The sequence below is a fragment of the Desmodus rotundus genome, chromosome 2 (genome assembly GCF_022682495.2).
Source record: "Desmodus rotundus isolate HL8 chromosome 2, HLdesRot8A.1, whole genome shotgun sequence".
NCBI lineage: Eukaryota > Metazoa > Chordata > Mammalia > Chiroptera > Phyllostomidae > Desmodus > Desmodus rotundus.
Genome location: NC_071388.1, coordinates 92,149,534 through 92,173,931, shown reverse-complemented (window position 1 = coordinate 92,173,931; position 24,398 = coordinate 92,149,534). Strand labels below are relative to the sequence as shown.

The 24,398-nt window shown below is 37.1% G+C and overlaps 1 protein-coding gene and 1 pseudogene across 32 annotated transcripts in view; both read left to right on the top strand.

Moving 5' to 3' along the window:
- Positions 1-24,398, top strand: part of ZBTB20 (zinc finger and BTB domain containing 20) — an 830,054-nt gene that overhangs the window by 542,101 nt on the left and 263,555 nt on the right. For 22 of the 32 annotated variants that reach the window (XM_071220624.1, XM_053918396.1, XM_053918372.1 and 19 more), the window contains one exon: positions 20,600-20,699. The exons of the other annotated variants lie outside the window; for them this stretch is intronic. The gene's annotated coding sequence lies outside the window, so the exon portion shown is untranslated. The remainder of the gene's footprint in view (positions 1-20,599; positions 20,700-24,398) is intronic. 32 annotated transcript variants of the gene reach the window in all.
- Positions 19,900-20,021, top strand: LOC112320740 (U2 spliceosomal RNA; annotated as a pseudogene).

Genomic DNA, 24,398 nt, shown 5'->3' with positions numbered 1-24,398 from the left:
AAAGGGATTTGTCCCAGCTAGTTCATGGTTGCAACATTTTAATGCCATTGTAGACTGTACTAGAAACACCATTGGGATTAGAAAGGAGCAGTTGCTTTAAAACATCATCGGAATGCTACAGTGCTAGAGAGGAAGGAACCTGAACCATTTCATGGTCCAAGGTGATAGAATCCCAAGGATGCCAAATATTGGCCACATTTGCCCAAATGTTGGCCGTACCAGTGGCTAAAAGATGGGGAACTTGGGAAGCCTTTTTTTTTATTATTGTGAGACTTTCACTTTCACTTTTATTTGAGACTATTCTTGAATTAGTCAGTCTTGCATTTTTCATTGCATTTTCAGTGCAGTTCTCAATCTTGTATTCTCCAGGTATATGTATATACCTTAGAGATCTTTTCATATCAGTACGTAGAAAGCTCTCTTAATCATTTATCTAGTTGCACAGTATTCCATTATGTAAATGTATCATGGTTTATTCTACCAGTCCCTATTTATAAATAACTTTTATCATTTCCAACAATGTTTCGATGAACAACTTTGTACACAAATCTTTTCATAGATGTGCAGGCTTTCTGGAGGATAGATCCTGAGAAGTTGTTGGTCAAAGGGTTACATGCATCTTAAATTCTGACAAATTTTGCCCAGTGAATCTCAACAGGGCTTGTATTACTGAGAAGTCCTATTGTCAAATTATAAAAGTGCCTCTTTACCCCAGTCTCAACAAAATAGTGGTTTCAGAGACCTTGGATTTTTGCCAATTGCCTAGGTAAAAGATTGGTATCTCCCTGTATTTAAATTTGCCTTTTCCTTATTATGAGTATTTTTTGATATGTTTAATGATTTTGGTGTTTAATTTTCTATAAGGTATCTATTCATCTCCTTTTCTTCCTATCAGTTTCTTGTTCTTTTCCATATGGATTTCTTGCTTTTTATAAAGAGATAATCCTTTTGTCTATATGTGTTGCAAACATTTTTCACAGTTTGTCATTTTTTAAATTATTCTGTGTATGATGTAGATATTTTTTGCCATATAGAAGTTTGTTTTTCATATAATAAGATTTGTCAATCTTTTTCTATTATGGCTTCTAGATATTGAATCATAGGTAGAAAGTTTTTCCCCATGCCAAGATTCTGAAAGGATTTGCCAGTTTTTTCTTTTAGCACTTGAATAATTTAGATTTTATGTTGAAAAATATCCATTGAATGAGATTTTTTAATCCAGAATGTATTTTCAGGATAAAGGAGGATCTGAGGAAAGAGAGGCCACAATGTTCCCAGAACCTGACGAGCTGTGGCTGACCTACCATCATTTGCATAGCATACTAAATCTTGTTCCTTTCTGCCAGCCGGATACAATAAAATTATGATGAACAAGAACAATCTGGATCTCAAAGTTAAAATTAAGAATAACCATGTTTAGCTTTTGGAGGTGCTTACCTTTCCTCTTTCCATATCGTTGTTTGTTTTGTTTGTTTGTTCCTTTGTTTCCGTTAGAAGGCCATGTGCTAGCAGAGAGGCCATAAGCTAATTGCATTATTTATTGGTTCAAATTCTAGCATCCTATGCAATTTAGCACTAAAATCTCATTAATTATGAAATACAGACCGGTGTAAAATAGTTCACAGAACCTAGGCCTTGGAGTCCGAGGCCCTACATTCATCTGCTGTACCCCCAGAGCATCCCTCTTTGCCATGATTTACATCTGTATAAAACAGAAGTAATGAGATGACTATTTCAGCAAGTAAGAAAGCAAATACATACATTTTTAAAAGTGCTTTGGGTTCTATAGAAAATTAGTTCATGAAGTTATTAGCTGATAATATTTTTCAATTATATGCTGCATGAATTTTTGGAGGGAGGCTTTATGTAGAAAGCTTTATTCCCCCATTCTAGTTCATATTTGCTCACCCTCTTCAATAATTTGCTTTCATTTTCAAAAGTGGCCTTTCAACAAGTATCTGTTCCAGGTGCTGAGGTTAAACAGTAAACAAAACAGACATAAAAAATCCTTCAGCCCTGGCTGTGTGTCTCAGTTGGAGCATCATCCCAAACACCAAAAGGTTGCGGGTTTGATTCCCAGTCAGAACACATACCTCCATTGCAGGTTCAATCCCCAGTTGGGGTGTGTATGGGAGGCAACCCATTGACGTTTCTCCCCCCACCCCTCTCTCTCTCAAATCAATAAACATATCCTCGGGTGAGGATTTAAAAAATTATTCAAAAAGCTAATATTTGGATGGGAAAGGCAGAAAATAAATACACATAAAATATTAAGCTTGTCAGAAGTCAGTGAGTGCAATAGCAGCAATAAAGGTGGGGATAAGAAATGCTAGGAAAGGGGTGTTTCTATGATGACTAGAATCCAAGAATCCCACACATTAGCAGTGAACCTTCAAGGATATATGTAAGGATATCTCAGAATTCCAAACTCACTGAAATGACTTTTGGTATCCTAGGGAGAACCAGAACTAGACATATAGAAGTAACCAATCATTTATAAACATATTGACTCTATTCAGGGTCAAATGACAGCATATGTCAAACTGTTCTACAGACATCTCACATGCTCAGGATGCTCACCTCTCTCATAAGAGCCAGACTCACTATCAGCCTTTGGCAACTATAGAATTCGTGAGTGAGAATGAAGGACCAATGCCAGTGTGATCAGGAGCTGGTGAGAGTCTTGTTTCTGTCATGTAATATGATTAACCTCAATAGATGAAGCATGATAATCTCTGCTGGAGTAAGACTCATTTGCTGTGTGGACCTTCTCTCTGTCCCCAACGTAGCATCCTCCCTGTGGATCCCAGAGCCTCGGAGTAGTGACATATTACTATACTCTACTGAAGTTATGATGCTGGTCAAGTTGTTTAATGAACTTTCTTCAGACCTAGATTACTGATAGAGTGATGTTCTTTGTCTGGCACTCAAGTTGCCCTGTTATCTAGCCCTAATTTACCTAAAAATCACCAATTTTACTTTTTACTACTCCCTTTCACAAACCAAAAGATTGCTTTTCCCAATGCATAATTACCTTTCTGTTCATGCAGTTTATTCTGCTTGAAATGACTTGTATTTCCTCTGTATATTTTGAATTTGTTCTATTCTTCAATACCTGGTTTAAAGGATTCTTCACCTGGAATCTCCTTCCTTAGTCATTTCTTGAGGTCATTTCTCATATTTTATCTAACTAGCTATGTAGTATTTATCTATCTACTGATCAATCTATTTATCGGTTATCTACCCCTCCCCCTATGGTACTTGATAATTATTGTATAATGAATAAAGGAATAAGTGCTAAAATGGGGGATAGCGACAGATATGGAGATAGAGACAAGCAGTAAAACAAAGGTGGTTTTGAGTAGATCCTATAGTCTGCTTCTGACCAAGTATGAAAATATAAGCGCACCTTGTTTGAATTGGTCCAGAATCCAAGAGGCTGTCTGGTGGCTTCCCACGCAGCTGTCATGTATGAAATAATCTGGACCATGGTCTCCTTTAGAATCTATGAAGAATACTTCTAGCTGATGTGTCCAGGCTACCTCATAAGGGTGTAGACCATGCTGACCTCTCTCACTTGATAACTGTTGGCATGCTGAGATTGAATCTTGTTGCCTATCTGAGCTCTAAAGATGAGAAAGCAAATACATTTAATAAGGCTTTTGTGCCCGTGATTAGTTGACTGTGATGTTTTCAAACATCACTGCTTTTCCCAAGGTCTGGTAGCACATGGTTTATTTTTTAAATTCCATTCTTTCTGAATATTTTCCACAAATAAAGGATGTTCTGAGAGAGAAAAAAATAAGGCATTAATTTAAGAATAAGTCCTGATGCCACAAGAAAGTGCAAGCACTGAGATGCAACTGGTTGTTAGGAAGAAGTGTATGGTGGGAGCATGCAGCTTGGCCTCAGTCAGTAACACGACACACTCCTATCTGATGAGACCAGTGAGAGAAAATAGCATTCCAGGCACAGAGTCAGGTTTAGTTAGGAGCTGAAGGTGAAGTCAGTACTATTTAAAGTGTCATTTTATTTATAGGACTCACTCGTAAGTGTAGGGTTTCCAAGAAAGTAGAAGACATGGTTACTGACCCAGAAGCCTTTTAATATAATGAGTATGATGAAGGTAACACAAGTACTATGATACACATATAATAGAAACTTACAACCAAACAGAAATAAGTAGAACACTTATGAATTTACCTAATTGAAAATCTCAACGGAATCTTCTAACTATTCTATATCACGTGTGGGCCATCAGGTGAAGCGTTGCTGTTGCATATAGATTTTATTGGATGAAAGGAAAAGAAAGAAAATGTCTCTGGAAACTGCTGGAGTAGATTCAGGAATTACCAGACCAAGGAGGCTGAACAGAGGGAGATGAGAGGACCTAGAAAGTGCTGCCCGCAACCAGACTGCTCCCAGTATGATTCTCACAGACCCAACCTCCACCTAAACCCCTGCCTTCCATGAAGTCTTTGTTTTAGTCTGTTAGGAATCTTTCTCTATGATTTTATAATGTAATTGCTCTGTGATTTGATAATAGAAGTTAAGCCTATACATTTTCATAATCACCTTGTCTAGAACACATCCATTATGCAAAGAAGGGAAACTTGTATAGCAATAATGATAATGTTTTATCTTAGTGCTTTCACTTATATTATCTCATTTGGCCCTCACAATAAACCTCTGAGGTAGGTGCTATCCATTTTAGAGGTGAGGAAAATGGAGTCCTAGAGAAATTTTATAACATTTTATTCAGATTTCTCCCCTCCTCTCCCCTCCCCTCCCCTCTTCTCTCCTCTCCCTCTGTCTCACACACACACACACACACACACACACACACAGTGTAATAGATAAGAAAGCTCTGGGCATGGTGCATACCTCTGAATAAGGATTCATGTAAACCTAACCTGAAAGATGATCTTAAGGAAGGTTTGGAATCAGCTTGATGCAGATTTGAATCTTCACTTGCCTCTTACTAGATTTGTGACATTTGGAAAGTTTTTCAACATTTCTAAGTCTGGGTTTTGTAACCTATAAAATAGAGATAACAATAACAGCAAGACAAGTATTTTGAGAATTAAACAAAAGTGTAAGAGAACTGCCTAGTCCTTAGAAGGCACAATGGAAGTTAGCCATAATAAAAATAATGATGATCATTATTAACTTATATTTTCAATAAATGTAGCAACAAAAGTGAGAAAATTCTTAAATTTTGAAAGGAGGATAAGATACTCAAAAGATGAATATTAACACCAAGTGTTTACATGGAAGAGAGGTTAATACCTTCTTCAGCAATGATCCTCAACAAATAAGGTATTTAAAGGTCAGTTTCCTGAGAAATAACTCCAAGTCTGTCACCTCTGTGTTCTTCCTTCAACCGCCTTACCCTTTGAAGAAGTTTTGGGACTAAGCACCTGGTAGAGAAGGATCTCTGTGTGTTCTGAAGAATAGACCATTTCTGAGTCCTCCAAAAGCTAATTCAGTGTGAACTCTATAATAATTGCGGGCCATCATGAGGCCAGTTCTGCTCCCTCCTGAGATGTCGTGTACTACTATGAGGTAACACAAGGGCCATGCTCTCATGGAGCAATACTAGCTGAAGGCGGGCCTGTGTAATTTTAATGAGCATCACATAGAGCTTATGCTGCTCCAGCAACGTCCTGGCTATCAAAACAGTGTGGTGGTGAGGGGCGTCAGGAAAGTGCGACACAGAACAGGCCAAACAGCTGGCTGGTTTGGGTCCCCTGGCCTAAAGGTATGAGAAGAATCTTTCTTACTCCCCAAGTAGAAGAAAGAAGGCACTTTGCAAACTGGACACACGCACCAAAAGTCAGACGGCAGTTATTATTGGGTCAGAGAATTACAAGTTGTTGGGTTTTTTTGAACCTTAATTTATGCTCTTCTAGCACTCTCCATTTCTTGTCACTAACATGAATTACTTTTATATAATTTATTTTAGAGATATTTCCTTTTAAAATAGCATATATTAAGTTTTTTAATACACAGAAAAATAAATGAAAAATCTTCAAGACCTTGCCACTCAGGTATCCTTATTGGCATTATTTTTTAAACTGATATTTGGAAAATGCAAACAGTATAGAAAATATATACTTAAAAGTAATTTTTTCATCTAATCAAAAAGTGTCTTGTATATCCCCTCAGAAAAAGTGTGTGCGTGTGTGTATGTGTGTATATATGTACACACACACATATGTGCCAGTATATCTATATAACCAAAAGTGTCTTGTATATTCTCTCAGAAAAAGTATATATATATATATACTTTTATATGTGTGTCAGTATATTTATATATATGTGCCTGTGTGTGTATATATCCTTGTTCTGTTCATACAAGAGGGATGTACCATATATGTCTTATATCTTGTCATGTAGCATATACACCTACTTTATTCTTTCTTAGCAACTTTACAGTGTTCCTTATAGGAGTGTATGTACCACAGTTGTTTAACCAGTCACTGAATATTTGGCAAAGACTCTTAATTTTATAATCAGAAAAATTCAATACCCTTCTTTAAAGTGTGTTTGCTAGACCTTAGTCTGAAGTAACCCAAAACCTCTCTGCTTATTATATGGTCACAGATTACTGTGACCACTGTATGTGTATACATGTAGTATGTACACCTGTATATGTGTATGTGTAACATATTAGAGGTGATTGTCTTGATCTTTAATTGTACAATATAAAAATTTTACAGTATATAATGTCAGAATGGCCACAGGAAAAGTGAAAAATGTCTTCTTGTGATCCTGGCTGAACATGGAAGTTGGCATCCTTCTCAAAAGTTTTAATGAAGTCACTGATTACAGTGTCTGAGATTTTGCTGCAATTTCCATTTGAGTTAAAACTGATTTTGTCCTCAAAATAAAAGCATTTAAAAACAGAGAAAATAATTATTTTTTTCCATGGCAGGAAGTCTAAATTCTTCCATTTTATCTCCTAATATAAAAAGAAATGTACTAAAAAGTCATTGAAAAGTTGATGCTAAAACAAAATCCCTTTTGAATATCTGAGCTTCAGAACTTCATTCTCCAAGTACCTGCTAATGTTCCAGGTAGCCAAGACAGAGAGGACCAGATGCAGAAAAAGAAATTTATACCAAGATTTAGTGTGATGCTACTAAAAAAGGTGTTAAGGCCATTCAAAACCATTTTGCTTCAGGTTAAATTTTTTTTTTTTTACCCGTGTGCTTTTGAATAGGAGGAGGAATTTTGTTTGTGGGCACTGGCATGACTGCCCTATGTAAAATGCGGGGATTGCGCAGCTCTAATACAGAAAATTAAGTGCACAAGCAGGCAATATTCTGACCTTGAAAATGTGGTTGCTTTTAATGACACAGTACATCAAGGTCAAGAGAAGGTGCCCTCAGCAGATAAAAGACTTTCAAAGTGAAAAGGCTTCATTTACATTTAAAATATATTGAATTACACAGGATTTCTAAGGAACAGTTGGTTGTTCTAGTTACAGCCATAGTTCATTTCTGTTATCCTGTGTCAAGTAAAGGATTTCCCTCACATAGTTCCCTGGCAAGTGTTTTCTATGGAAGGCAGGTAGAGGTGAAGGAGGAAGGTGTTCCTCGATACCCTGTTGTAAACCCACTAGGTGTCAGTGCTTTCGGTGGACTCTGGCAAGACCGTCAGGGGACACATCTGTGCCTTGTGAAAAATGAATTTCATGGCACCTTGAGTTTTCACGTCTGATGTACGTGGAGAACTGCTTAAGAGACTTCCTCATATTTATTTGTGCTTATTGTTCCCTTACTTTATTATTATTTTGAATTTTTAATATTAACTTTTTGCAATATTTATTTGAACCATATTTTGTTCAGAAATTGTTTGTTAAAACTATTCCGTAACGTGTATCTCCCTGAACTTTTTAAATACGCAATGAAGTTATTAAAGGTGTTTGGGAACAGAATGCATTCAGAAGGCTTGATCTCATATCCTCGTGAGGCACTTCAGAGAGGAGAAGCCACATGCTTTCATGGCAGTAGTATGGAAGTGATTTCTTCTTTCCTTTTTTCCTTATCCTGCCTCTCCTTCTGTGTCCTTCTCTCTTCTGGCTCTTCCTTTCTCTCTCTCAATTTCATGAAAATTCATTTATCTGTGACATTTAAAGACTCTGTCTGGGAGGTGTCTGGAGCTGTGGCCGGCTGTGTGCATCAATAGTGTCTTAGAATCTGACACTCTGTCAATATTTGGGGGCCTCGGTAACCGCACTTAAATGCAGTGTCTGCCAGCCATCATGCTCTTAGTGTGTCAGTAATGAATCCCAGTGAATGGATATTAGCATGTCAAATCCTTTCATAACTGGCAACACTTTGTAAATGGTATATGGGATTCTTGCATTTACCCTCTGCACCCCTTTATTTATCTAATTCATTTATATGATGTCATTTTCCCTTTGTATACAAAAGTGGCAATCTTCAAAAAAATACTGTTGTGAAACTGAAGAAAACAGCATCATTGTACAATCTTGATTTAGTGGGTTTTATAGTATATAGCTATATATGTAGGCAATACATTCTTAAAATAATATTCTGGGTGCTTCTTTTTGCTTAGGTTATGATATTTGGATCAAAATTTTTGTTGCTATTTTATGGTAGAAATACGCACACACACACACACACACATTTTATATATATAGACTTACTAGGTAAAGTTTCCCGAGTTTATGTATGAGCCTAATGTGACAGATTTAGCTACATAAAGAAGAAATATTGGTTGAAGAGACAAGTTTGTTCTCTGAAACAAAACTATTTACATTTTCAAATGTTTCTTATTGTCCTCCCACTATGGCAGTGAAGTGGCTCATTTATAAATTGAATCATTAAAGCATTATTATGTCAACTTCCCCATGAACTTCTTCCAGATAATAGCATATTGTCCTTTCAGGGTTGGTAAGGGAAACGAATAGGGTGACGTTATAGTTACTGAACTGCTGTGTGCTCTCAGCCCTTGTGTAACCTTGACCATGTCTTGTAATGAGAATACTTCAGGAACTGAACTTTAAAGAAAGAAACAAGGAGAATTAGAGTTGACCAGATACCAGTCTTATATCTTAAGAGATCTGCCTTCAAACTGAGATAAGTATGGAAGAATTTGGCAAGTTCTAGGTCATGCTCAGATCAAATAATCCAGGTATCCAGATAACCAAGGAACTATCCTGGAACTCTTAACGCCCCTTGATGTTGTCATTAATGGCTTCTTCCTTGGACACTGGACCAGCAATAACTCCTAAGTTTAATGAACTCACCCAAGCTTCATGTCACTCACAGGTCTTTCCCAGTCTGGATTTTTAAGTCAGGTCCCTAACCTTTGAGTACTTTCCTTCATGTGGGCTTCCAGGGTCTGCTACACACCAACAGTCTCCAACCTTTTTGGCACTAGGGACCAGTTTCATGGAAGACAGTTTTTTCACAGACCAGGGGTGGAGGGTAGGGAGGGATAGTTTCAGGGTGATTCAAGCACGTTACAAACCACTCACCTTTTGCTGTGCAGCCCAGTTCCTAATAGGTCTGAACCGGCACTGGTCTGAGGCCTGGAGGTAGGGACTCTTGCTATACACCATAGAAATCTTAAGGTGGCTCTTATTAGGACTAAGACAAGAATTGTCTAAGGAAGAGCATTAACAATGCAGTTAGTACAACCACTGAAGATAAACTCAGGACATATTTATTTGCCTCATAATCATGAGTCATTTGCAAGGTTAAAAGTTTATTTGAACAGTTATAAATGCTGCCTCCAGATTTTACGTCATAATATAGAAATCATTTTTTAAGTTCAATTAGTCATTATCTTTGTAAGAGAAATGCCACTGGGAATTTGTGTTGAACTAGACAGCACGAATAGACAAAGGAATGTCACAAGAGCCCCAACCACCAGAAGTCAGTCGGCAACATAAGGGCATGCCTCAAACTCGAAAAAGGAAAATGGGCACGAGGATTGAGAAAAGAAAAAAAGGAAAGTACAGGTATAAATGGATCTGTACATGGTCTGCCTCAAGGGATGTGGCATTTTTCTTTCTAATTCATTTCTTATAGAATATAGTAACACATATAGCTTCTAATGAAGAAAAACATGCTTTCCCACCTCTATCTATGCTTAGATCTGTGTTTGTGGTGTCAAAGAGGAGGGAAAGAAAACCCCAACAATATGCCATGTTAACCACAAAGTTTTTACACCACCAAAACTTCACCTCAAGATATAATAGAGAACATTTCAGTACCTTCCGAGAATGAGTCACGTCTCTATTACTGTCAATAAGACTTACCTGCTGCTAAGAACTCACTCTCCTCTTGCTCTGGTCCAGAACTTTATGAGTATACATTATACTCATATGATGTATTCTGTGTAATGTAAAGTACATATATTTTGTATAATGTAATGTAAAGTACATATAATGTAAAGACTCATATAATGGTCTTTATCGTATACTGTTTATTTAATGTTAGATAGCGATCCTTTCTGGGGCAGAGTAAGAAACAGGAATGAGATGAGAACATAGAATCAGCCTGCAGAATTTATAGCTAAAGACAGGAGGAATTTTGTGTTCTTTTGGATCTCTTTTGAGACACTTTGGAATTGTAGTTGAAATTTGATGGGCTGCAGTTTAACCATCTCTTTTCGTTAATACTAAAATGCTCTCTTGCCTGAAACAGGCAAGATTTGGGTTCTTTCTCCTTAGATATCCTAGCAACTTCTTCAGCCCTTTCTTCTCTAGCATATATTCTGTCTATTGATCACAGAGTGAAGTGAGAGAGGAGAACAGCAGGATGAAAGTGATGTCTGAGTATGTCTGATCCCACCTCAGCGGGGAAGACACATATATTAAGTCTTAAGCTTTGGCCGCCCCTTCCAGAAACAAGAGAGCTGCTTGGCTACATGGCTAAAAATCAACAGAATCCTGGAAGGGTTTCTTTAAAATGTCTATCTTCACATGAAGTAGAATCTCCTGTATTATGGAGATGAGCTTTGTTCTGTCTCTGTGATGCCTTATGGTAGACACTACCCACAGTCCCCACCCCCAAAAACACAAGAGGTGGATGGCCTGTCAAGTTCCATTTCTTTGTTATGTCCCAGTAACAGGGGTACCTTTATTCAGAAACCTGCCCCCTCTCTTTTTGGCCAGAAAGTTGTCATTCTTCTTTTTACAATGGTTTTGAAGAATTGAATGATTTTATAATAATTACTACCTCCACCTTCCTAAAAAGTCCACTTGCTAACTTTTAACTCACAAGGATCCCCAGTAAGAGATGTTATAACTACTAAAGGAGTTATTCTTAGTACTCACCTCCAGATCTACTTAAAGAAAAAATAGGTAGCACTGAATTTCTGATGTATATTCACCAGAATGGGGGTCATTGCCTTTGCTCTCCTTGAAGAAATAAGCATTTGAAATAGCTGTATGCTTCTCCATAATCGAAGTCCTTTTTTCCTTAATAATTATAAGGCATATAGATTTCAGTTTCTACTCATGTAATAGTGGCCCGGAAGCTACTAGTTAACTAGCAGTCATGGACCCAGTGATCATGTGTGTCCAGAAGTGGTGAGTGTTGAGTGATGCATGTGAATCTCTTGGAATTGTATGCTGGGAGTAAAACAGATTAGGTACGTAGAAGAACAAATTATGATGGTAGAAAATATATAATACAGATTTTTATAGAATAAATTTCTACAAAGATAGTAGACTGATCAAAATAGAGAAACAATTGGACAAAACGATATAGTGAATTAATTATTTCAGAGGAAAGTTCTGTATAAATTTAATGAATGTTGCATTTATATTCAACGCAATTTAAAAATAAGATCAGTTGAGAAAGTCAGACTCTCGCATCAGTGGATTTTAGGGCTGACTTCCAGGAGGCTGCAGTCACACTGTAGCCTGTGGGCAGTGGGACTTGCACACTGGACCTTTAGCGTCTCTTCTCTGCCAAAGTGAAAGACACGGTTTGGGAACCTGCACATGTATATAACCATTTTAGTGCTTCTATCTACAAGCTGTAGACATGAAGATTTAACCTCCAAGCAATGAAACAACCCTTGGAAAGTCCTGGTAAACCGGACCTGACAGTCCTTTGGTGACACCAGTCACTAGGTTATAACCAACACAATGCCATGCCATTTGTCATCTCCCTTCTGGGCCCAGTGGAGATCTGGTGAACTAGGGCAAAGGTGGAGTTATGCTCTAACTCCACTGAACTAGCAGAGCTTTTAATTTTATCTCAAGTGACAAAAAAGGAACTCAATTTATTTGGTGCCAAGCACTTCAGAATTCTCAGGAAATTATTATTAGGGTATCAGAGCCAATATGGAAAATGTAGAAATGGTATACCATTGAGGTCTGCCCTGCAAGCTGGCTTTTGATTACCTTGATCATCGAAACACATTTCCTAATACTAACAAACCCAGTGTATTCTAAATTACTGGTAGCAACCTTTCAAAGTCTCAAAACAAAGTCAATTTTAATTTAAAATTATACTTTAAGAAGTAGTCAGGGAATAGTGATGCAAAATTACCTTAACTACAGGACATCAGAGATGGTAAGGAGTTTGTAAATCACTATGTTAGATGTCAAGGACAGGAAATGAATATTTTCAAAGTACGGTGGTTCTATGCACACTGTACAAATAGCAACAATTTGACATATAGGTATAAGCACCACCTCAGAGGTAGGACAATCATTTGAAAGGAATACTCAGTAAAACAGAAAATTATCAGAACATTGTTAGCATTCTTTTTTAATTTTTATTTATTTATTTTAGAAAGAGAGAAAGGAAGAAATAGAGATATCGATTTGTTGTTCCACTTATTTATGCACTCATTGGTTGATTCTTGTATGTGCCCTCGCCAGGGATCAAACCCGCAACCTTGGTGTATCAGACGCAGGCTCTAACCACCTGAGCTACATGGCTCAGACATTGGTAGCATTCTTCAGGAGAGAAAGCAAACGTCACAAGTGTCAATTCACCCTACCACTCTCTCTTCACTTACGTATAAAATTTTGTATGGCTGTATTAGCTTGCATGTGTTAACAGCTGCCAAACTAACACCAATGCCTGAAAATGCATATCCCCAATGCTTCTTTTATGTGGGTGGGGTTATCTTCTTTCTCCATAAATTTATTATACACAAGGAAAAGCATATGACTTTGTTTCTTTTGAAAATTCTTGCAATTCTCAGATATTCCATTATCCATTACATGTTGGTAAATACCATTGATAAACTGAAAATAAAGAATGACTAACTATGTGGGCAAAATAGCATCTAGAAGTAGAGCAAAGAAAGTTAATCAAGAGTGTGAAATGAAAAACTGAAATTTAAAAATAGCCGAAGTAGTGGAATGTAAAAGAAGCATGCAGAATATACTCATTGCGACTGTTTCCTCCGAGTATATAGATCAGACATTTAATCACGCTTTTTCTGAATTCAGGTAAAATTGGATATGAACATCTTAGAGAAAAAGAGTTATAACCACCTCCCAATACCTTTGAATTTAACATTTTGAGGAAAAAATTCTTTAAAAAATGTAGAAAACATCGAGATCTTTTTTCATCTTACAAAAAAAGAAGATCGAGATAGTGAGTTGATACAACTTTTAAAAGCAAGTCATGGGAAGTAAATAATCAGACTTTCTTATTTTCACTGGTGTTGATGGTGATAAAATATGCTTATACAGCAACAGAAAATCTTTAGGTTTGATAATGAGGTAGGCTATTGATAATGCAGCTTCTAAACACTGAAAGGGAAATTATGGATTTGTCTTTTATGGAGCTCTTTAACTTAAACAGAATAGACTCACATCTTCCTGGGATGTTCTAAATGTGTCAGAGAGAAGGAAAGGAATGTCTTCTCTAGGTGTTTCACATTTTCAGGAGTTTTCTTCTTCTGTCTCTCTCTTTTTTAAAGATTTATTTATTTTTAGAGAGGGAGGGAGGGAGAAAGAGAGGGAGAGAAACATCAATGTGTGGTTGCCTCTCACACACCCCCTACTGGGGACCTGGCCCACAACCCAGGCATGTGCCCTGACTGGGAATCGAACCAGTGACCCCTTGCTTTGCAGGCCAGTACTCAATCCACTGAGCCACACCAGCCAGGGCCTTCTGTCTCTTTTAAATCCACTGTTGCACAGAAGCTAAAACTGCTGGAAGTCACCAGGACTTCTAAATGTGCTTGGCCAACTTAAGCAATAGAAGTGCCACCAATGTTTTATTTTAGTGGAGAATTCTCAGGAATCACACTATGTTAACCTTTGTGACATAGAGTCACGTATGTAGCCATCACACTATGGTACGATCATTCCTGTAATAATTGATTCACTACAAACTTGGAATTCTGGATATAGCGACTGAAAAAGTTTACTTGTGAACAAAGAGATTAGAGTATGTTACTCAGTGTTCTGTAAAAGGGTGCAATAGACCTAGGGGGAAAGATCACATTTCACTCTCTGCTTGTTGCTATCAATATTCAAAGTCAAACCCGTTACCACTGAAGTTAAACCATTCCCTTTTTATGGCACTAAATGAAGTATTTTTGATTCATCTCCAAAAATAAGCCAGTATGTATTGGTAGTATTTGTTATAAAATAAGGGGAGACTTCCACAGAATGAGATTAAGAAAAAATCCCCTCAATTAAAAAAAAAAATCTACCAAGCTCTTTTAACTTGTCAAATGCTCTTCTAGGAACTAGAGATAGGCAGGCAAATAAGTGTCTATCACCAAAGAGCGCTCACAGACTGGTGGGAAAAACAGACACGGAAGAAGATAACCACAGTGCAGAGAAATAGGTATCACAGTAAAGATGTGTGGAAGGTAGTGTATAGATTTATTTGCCTAGGACATTTCTGGTTTATGTCTGTGGTCATGGTCTAAATATTCATAGGATCCTTTAAATAGTTTTATCGGTCAAGTCTACATGAGGTTGTCTAGCAAGATTTTCCACAGGATAGGACAGAAAATCAGAGATTAAGAATGCTTTGCCATACACGTTATCTACATCCAAAAGGAAATGAAGAACTAGCTAAACTGATTTCCATTTCTCCCAGGGTTATCGGAGGGTCCAGGGGAAATTTAACTACTGTGGGGTGAGGGGAGCAGGACAAGGCAGGACAGTCTAAACCCACTTGTTGGTGTATGATATGCACGAGAACTGTCATTAAATGAGCCATTGAATCTATCAATTCCCTGAAGCTCTCAGGATAGAAAGATGGGGTGAGAAAAAGCTAGAAGCCATGGGGGGAATTTTAGAACGGTAGGTCGAGGTTCAATATAAGGAAAGCGTTTCGTTTAAATGGAAGAGTCCTAAAGCGGGATTGGGGCTTCCTGTGAGGCTGAGAGCCCACGCCCCTGGCCATCCCCACAAGCAAACTCAGGCGCCACACCAAGACTCAAACCACAGGTCCTCTACACATCGCCCTGCGATGTCAGGATTCTGCATCATGTGTGGTATGTTTTGGAGTAGTGTTTAAGTATGAATCCCGTGCTTCGGGAAACCCCTACAAGTAAAAAAAAAGCAGAAATATCATTAAAATATCATTCAATTTGTGTGAGCTAAAACCTCTTGTGAAGTCTGAACACACACTAAAAAGACACACAGGAGTGTCGCCGCAGATCTTATTCTTTGCCACTCAGACAAGAAAAGCCGCCATTAGACACATAATATTAAAAAAATATGCCTCACTCGGAGGTTTCCACCTCTTGGACACATTTATTTTAAGATAGAGTAGCTGCAAAGTCTTGCTCACCAGTTTGATTTGCATAGCTCTGAGTTACATGCGAATGGGACCCATGGTAAAGCTATCATTAGAGAAAAACAAAGCAGAAGACTGAACAAAGGATGCATTCTGTGCAAAGTTTGAAGTTTAGACTGTTTCAGTAATCCTTGTCATGGTGAGAAAGATGTCTGCCTCTTCCCCCACCTGAAAAGAATAGCAGACAAGTGACAAAAGAAGGCTCCCTGGAAGTAACATGGGAGCAGGGAGTAGGGTGAACTAAAGGCTATACACACGGAGAGAAAGGAGTTGGCATGGACACGAGCAGATGCAGCCAAACAGCCTGCATTCATAGCACAGAGATATGTGATTAGGTTAGAACCAGTTTCACCTCATCCCCGGTGTATGAAAGTAGGAATGGGTCAGGCCAGGGCGAAAGGAATGACATGTTGATGGTGGTGCTCAGCTTTCCCAGAGGCCTCGGCAGGGTGGCAACAGGGCTAGAGCCTGAATACTCTCATTCGCCCTTTATATCAAATTCTTGATTGTCTGCATTTACCAATTAAAGTGTTTTCCAGAAACTCTAGAGAAAAGTCTTCTGAAGGCAATGGAAATGACTGTAGTTCTTCATGGTTTAAAAGTATAAGAGCTTTGGAATAAGTAAAAACTAGTCTCAAATCTCTGCTACTTACAGATTTATGGTAAAGTATTTAAATTTCTCCGACTTTTCGATCCACCATGTGAAAAAAAGTGATAATACAAACACCATAGAGTTAGGTAAAGATTACATTACACATGTAAATTGTTTAACACATGTAGTGTCTGGCGAATGATTATTAACAATGAAATTTTGACGCAGCGGGGATTACCGTACATTTCTATAGCATTCCGGGTCACCCCTGCCAAGCTCTGCCTCCCTCCACATCATGACTTTCTGTGTGGTCCTTGACAGTGCACCCTCCAGTCCAGCGTTGCCCTGCTTCTCCCTGCCGTGTCCCTGCTTCCAAACCTCATGATTCCATGTTCTTTAAGAGGTATAGCTAGAATTATTTATAAAGTCAGGACCAAAATAGACAAAAATTTTAAATCACTGATAGGACACACTCATGACTTTTCGGAAATACTAACCTTGCTCTTGAGTCCTGAACGCACTCTTCTTTTAACATTGACCCTGAGGCCGTTACTGTCAGGTGGACAAGGAGTAGGTATTATTATTTTGTACCTTCCCTCCCACGGGGTTAAAATAACTCACCAAAAGTCACTCAGTGATCTCTGGTGAAGAAGCCAATGTAATAATCTTGAATTCTTGATTCAAAACCTGCCAGAGCCTCCATTTACTATGAAAAAGTCAACTAGAGAGGATGATAGGATGATAGCAAGTGTTAATCTTATATTAGATATTAGTTTTTATACTTACAATTTTTCTGGGTTTGGATTGGCTCTCTGCTTACCCACAGAATACAGGGAGAAGGCCGTGTAAATTCCCTTCTCAACAGTTAAAGCAGTCCCTGTCACTAAGCCTCTCGTGCGAGATCACATGTCAGTGTCTGTGACATAGTCGGGCCTTGGCTTCTCAGGATCTACTCATTACAACAAGTTTATGTGCCTTGAAGCATATGGCCTTGATATATGATCCCGGAGCAAGAGAGCAAGGTATTTTAAGCTGGCCACAATTTTACTGACTCTCAAAGGCTTGCTTTGTAGTCATTCCAATAAACTCGATGAGAAATATCTGATGCTCCAAAGCTATCCAGTCCCCAGGACTCCATTTCATGATTCAGTCCAACTAAACAACTCAAGATTGTACTTCTTGTGACACTGTGACCACAGGGATAAATAATTGCTTAGTAATTCTCTTTGAGGCAGAAAATTCTAAATATGGAGGAACCATTTCCCCTTAATGGGAGCCAGGAATCCTGTAAGTGCTTGAAATGGCATTCACAAGTCTGAATGGTAAACAGATAAAAACAGGAGCGCACCAGTTGCACAAATGACTTGCTTGTCACAAACTTGTCATTGCAGTAATCTAACATTTCTTTCACAGAGCCCGATGGAAAGTATGGAACAAACAGACCCTGCTGACGTTTTGGCTCCGCTAAGCCTTCCTCTGAGCTAAAGCATCTGTAGCATCTTCCTGTTCTAGACCCTTTATCTGCTGAAGTTAGCTGATACTGTACATGTCAAAGAAATGTTTGACTATTGCATTAACAAGTTGATGACAAGCAAGTTATTCCCGTAACTGAAATACTGCTGCTTTTAGCAGGCTGCCATTTTGACCTTCATCTTATTATACAGAAGAACCCAAACAGAGCAGAGCACCAGGGAGATACCGGTATTGTTGCCTCAGGCCCATCAGACAAACAAGGACCACCTGTCTAGGGCTTAGGGGCAGTGGTGGAGGGGACACACCAGGCAGTTGCATCAGGGTTTAGATGGCAGTTCCTAGTAAAATGTAAATGTTGCAAACACATTGGACTATCTCAGGATTCCTGAGATAGAGGGAGCTGAACAGAAATTCATTTCTTTCTGCATCTCCTCCTCCCCACACACACATGTCCACACAGGCCTATATATAGGCTTTATAGAATTTTAATAGCTGGAAACATTAATGAAAATCATATACCAGCTTTACACATAGTTTTTGCCCGTTCTTGGAGTTCCTCCTATCAGTAGCCTCTCCTTACCTCCTACTCATTTGGCATAACATCTGGAACTCTCTTAAACTAATCAGAACCACACTTCTATCCCTGAGGAGCTAGGTGTGTCCTTTAGCCTCCTCACAGAAATGTTCTCCACCACCTGAGACAACACAGGTTCATCCTCAACCTCAGTGGCCAGCAGGGAGTGCTCATACACTGTGCAACTGCTGACTCCTGTCTTTCCGTTCAAGGAGCCTTCCTCCCCTGGGGCACCCACCCTTGGTGTCCCCAGAGTGTGCAGACCCGGTGGGTGTCGGCCCTATCAGCATGCAGAGCTGAGCTGGAGCCTGTAACCAGAGCCTTGCCGGTTGCTTGAGTGCTCTGCCCCTGCTGGTGCCACAGGTATCTCCACCCTGGGAACAGTGGAGTATTTGCCCTAAGACTGTGGCCTTTTCATAAAGCTGAGCTTCTCTTATTCACCAAGGTGTCAGGTGCCCTGTATTCTTTTTAGACCCTTCGTTAAGGGTACATTGATAGTGTCTTATCTGGTTTAAATACTGACGGGAAACACTTGCATTCTCAGACATTTTCTGGCTGTTGCCCTAGGTGCTTTCATTTTTTAAAGTCTTGTGCAAAAATGATTATCATTGTTCCTCCATGAGAATCCAAACTTCTTGCCAAAATAGTGATGGGGCTTAACTTTCTTGTATATTTGGCAAATTGACTACACTACTGCCTCCTAGATGAAATGTTTTACTCCTGTCCCAAATATCTCATGCTGTAATCTACACCTCAGCTTTGTTCCCTCAGAAGACAGGTGGGAAGGCTATGAGAAGAGGGTCCAATGTTTGACACAGCTCAGTATATTGTTCCTGAAAAAGGAAGTGAAAGTAGTTTGAGGTGACACTTGTATTACTGTAAAAGAAAACATAGAAACAAATGATTTGAATTTTAAATAAAGTTTTAATGTCCTCTTTCTTTTGAAAGTTCCTACTAGGATTTCTATAATGATTTTGTGTTTTATTTTTTAATAGAACTTAAATGGCAAAGACATGATAAGCTATTTTTTGAATCAGAAAAAAAAATAAAAATCTTTTTTATGGGAACCCTCTTTTTAAATACACATTAGGGAATAGATAATGACAACAACAAAAATGTTCTCTCTTCCTATTTAGAGGGATGGCTGATTAGTGTCTGTGTATGTGTTTTTAATATACATTTACTTATTTGAACATTTATTTGGCTATTTATTTTAAGAAAGTACCAAAGGAAGGAAGGAAAGAAAAATTCTTATGCTGGAGTAATTTCATTAGATCCTTAGGGCACGAAAGGAACTTGATGACAGGGCTGTGACTTTATGTCACACTCCCACTTCAGCGACAAGGGTACCAAGAACAAAAGAGGTTTGATGACGTAAGACAAGATACACAGCAGGATTGTGGCAGAGCTGGGCCTAATCAAGAGCCAACTTTCAAGTCAGACAACACTCTCAGAAATTACATTATATTGTTTAAAACTTTCCTTTTATCGCTTCTCGGCCTTTTGGCTAAGATCAAGTGTAGTATCTGTTCTTATCAGTTTAAAACTTTCCTTTAAACAAGGTCAATCTTATTATTTGAATAATTTACACTGCTGTGCTTAAATCAAATAGGATATTTGCTTTGTAATAACTGGGGCTGTGTACTGGCTAAGGGATATATACTTGAACAGTTTGGAGACATTTTTTTCTAAGCTGTATTTTATCTGAGTCGTGTAAGGAATTGTAGTAATTTCAACTAATTTTTTTTTGTTTTACAAGATTTCAAAGAAACACTCCATTCCCATTTAGACACCTGAAAACATACGTTTTCAAATGGGTCTGTTCCTTTAGTGAGTACTCTTTAAGTAGGTCATACTCTAACCTTCTTGGAGATAAAATACCTTTTATTAGATTAAAAGAAACCTGTTCTTTATTCCCACTTTTAGCAGTGTTTTGGTTGGTTCTCATAATTGTCAGTTTCAACAAAACACTGATTAAGTCAAAACATCAATGGTTTTGTTTGTTTTGGTTCTTTTAGTTTAACACAAGGGGATAAATAAAAAATGCATTTACCTTTTTGTAGCTATGATAATTATATACTTTATTTTTCATTTATGCAAAACTTATTTTTGAGGGTTTTCTCTTTGTTTCATTTCTCCATTTTCGCATTTTCCAAACATCTGCACCGTGGCTGGTGGCGAGAGTAGCAGTGACTGGCTCTTTTCCTCCACGTTTTGAGAGAGAGAGAATTGGCTGGAATAAAACCTTGCTTTCCATATGGTCGACTTGAAATACTGCATAGAAAAGGTATCGTCTCTTTTTCTTTTCTGAAACCAGAGGTGAGCCCATGAACAAATAGCCGTATCGATGCCAAACCACCTGTTGAGCACTCCCCACTTCTTGGGTTGAACAATCTAAATGGACGGAGGTTCCTTGTGCATTGGCAGCTTTGTATCAACAATGTATTCTGCTGGTCACTCACTTAAGATAGCCTAGGTTACACGGGTAGTCAAGAAATGAATTGAGTTTTGCTTTTGATTCAACAAAATGATCGATTTTTAAGTATATTTGACTATGAAGGGCTTATTGATCCCTGGAATATTGAAATCTGTTGTCAGGGACAGTAATGAGAAGATGACCCTAGTGCTTTCTTTTACCTTGATTAATTCTAGTTAGGAAAACCAGTAGTCTTTGTCTTATCAATTCTTTTCATTTAAAATATTTCAAACACATAAAAGAGTAATGTGAAAATGCAAGAATTCAGCACCCAGGTAAAACAAATCTTAATTAATTTGGAACATTTATTTCTGAACCTGTTTTTATCTTTTATTTTTCCATTATAAGTCACAGACAGTGAAGTGCACAAATTAAGTGTATAGCCTGATGAACTTTTATGTAAGTGTATATTCATATGACATCTAATACAAGATATAAAACATTCATCATACATAGGAAGGTGTGCCCTCACAGGTGATATTCTCTAAAGCTTTAACAAAAGGTTGAAAACAAGTAAAACCATTCTGGCTTCTATCATCAAGAATAATTTTACATAAGCCATATACTATGGCTTATACAAAATGCATCCCACTGAACACAAAATTAAAATTTATTTATTGAGTCTCTCATTGTTAGACATTATTTCCAGTGTTTCCCCTTCACAAATAATACTGCAGTTAACATTTTTATGCATGTTTAAACATAGAGAGGAATTGCTAAACTGTAAGAAATAATGCATTTCCAACTTTACTAGGGATTGTAAAATGTCTCCCCAAAGTGATAATACCAATATATGTTCACATGCACAATCTATAAGAGCTTCTCCGTATGTTTCACAATATTTGGAAGGGGAAGACTTTTTAAATCTATGTCAGCCAGACAGGTATTAAATAATATCTCACTGAAAAGTTTTTTTCACTTATAATCCATTGGGATTTGCTCATGTGTGTTGCTTATTTGTACCCTTGCCCATCTCTCTGTTGGATTATTTTTTTTTTTGCTATTGTTCTTTGTTTGGATGGCTTTTGGTTTGGGTTTTGGTTGCTGTTATAATATTTTGGATTCCCTTCCTTTGGGCAATGTAGAATACAGTATCTCTTCCCAGTTTGTAGTTCCTCTTTTAACTGAGTCTATCCTAGCATTTATTTTTAAGAGTTTCTAATTTTAGTGCAATTAAATTTAGTGGTATTTTTCTTTATTATGTGTCCTTTTATGTCATTTAAGAAATCCTTTCATATGATAAGGTCATTATGAAACCTTTCTGTATTTTGTTCTAACAGTTTTAAAGTTTTGCCTTTCTAGATCTGTAATCTTCTTGGCATTTGTTTTGTATATGGAATCTTATATGACCCCTATTTTAATTCTTTTTCATGTGGATAACCTTATTCCAGCACCATTTAACAAATTAGTCACCCTTGCCACTAATTTGTAATGCCATATTTCCCCTACATCAAATCTGTTTTTAGGATCTTCATTTCATCCAGTGGACTGTTTCTCTAATCTTGTACTAACACCCTCGTGCCTCAATTACCATAGCTTTATAATATTCTTGTTATTTGATGAGGTAAATGTCTGTACATTGTTTTCTTGCAAGTTCTCTTGGCTCCTCTTGGCCTTTTGTTATTCAGAATGAAGTTTAGGGTTAGCTAGTCATTTGGTAAAAGCTCTGCTGAATTTTACTTGTAATTTTCAGGAGAGTAATACTCTAGAGAGTAATCTGGGGGAGAATTGACAGTTTTTATGACATTCTGTCTTTCTGCCCATTAACACTCCTCTACTTAATCAGGTCTTCTTTTATGCTCCTTAATAATGTTTTGTAGTTCTCACCATACAGGTATTGCTTGAATCTATTTTGTTAGATGTCTTCTTATGTAAATTAGATTTTGTTGCTTTTATGTATAGTCTTTTTTTATTTCATTATTTATTGGTTATCATTGTTGAATATTCAGCAGCTTTTCCAAATGTTCTTATTAGTTTTAATGGCTACACTGGAAATTCTCTTAAGTTTTCTTCATACACACATATACAATCAATAAATAATGACACATTTTTCTCTTAAATTTCATTTCTTAAATGCTCAATTTCTTTTTCCTGTCATATTGCATTAATAAGACCTCTTTATAGTGTTGAATAGAAACTGTGATACTAGGAATATCTGTTCTGTTTCATACTTTAATAAAATGTTTTAGAAATGTGATATTTGCTTAAGGATTTTCATAAATCAAAATTATTGCCTTAAGGAGATTTTCAACCTCTATTTATAATTTGCTACCATTTTTATCATAATATCTAATATATTTTGTGCATCAACAATATAATAAGATTTCCCATTTATATGTTAATACTTTATATAATATTAATACATTTCCTGATACTAAGCATATCTTACATTTCAGAGAAAAATTTACTCGATCTTGGTGTGTTTTTTAATACACTGTGGAGTTTAATTTGCTGATACTTTCTGTAGTGTTTTTGCATGGGGGATTAGTTTTTTAATTTTTCTTTTTAAACTGTTACTGTAGAGTTGTGGTATCATGGTAGTTCCAGCCTCATAAAATAAGTTGAGGGGCATTCCTTTTTTTTTTCTATCTGTGAAACTGTTTTTATATTATAAGGATTGTCTATTTTAAAGATTTGGTTAAACTTGCCTCTAAAATCATTTGGACCTGACATTGTCTATCAGTAGGGGATAGGTAGTATAGGGTAGATTTTGATTATCAGTTCAACTGTTTCCATGGTTATTGGTTTGTTTCTTCTTAAGTCAATTTTGGGAAAGTTTGTTGTTTGTTTGTTTGTTCTAGAAAAGTGTACAATTAACAGTTAATCTGCACTTTCACATTTATTGGCATAAAATTGTTTATAATGGTTGATGATTTTTTATTTTATCTCTATTGATGCCCTCTTATTCCTAATATTATTCATCTGAGCCTTTTCTCTTCCTTTACTAGTTGTTAGACATTATTCTGTTTTATTTGCTTCTTTCAAAATCTAGCTTTTGACTTTGCTTATCTACTTTATTATGTCTTTGTATTCGATAGCATTACTTTCTGCTTTTATCAACATTGTTCATTCTACTTCCTTTCAGTTTAGACCATATCCCCCAAGTTACTGAGTTGAATTATTACTCATTTAAGTTCAATACTTTCTTATTTTTTTAATGAATTTTAATCTCTAAATTCTTCAAGTTTCTGATCAGCTGCATAATATGTTTTAATACATAGTCTTGTTCAGTTTTAAGTATTTTATAGTGTCTGTTTTGATTCATATTTACCCCTTGAGTTATTTAGAAGTATGTGTGTTCTCACTTCCTAAATACATATTTGCTCTATATCTATTACCTATTCTGAATTTAATTGCATTATGATAGGATTTTTTTATATCGTTTTAAGTGAAAAAAATTTTTTGAGCTATTTTTTGTGACCTGGTAATGGATTTTACTGCTGGACTTAAAATCTATAGTGATTTAGCTGTTTCTGTAGTGATCATGCTAATATTTTTATATTCATACCT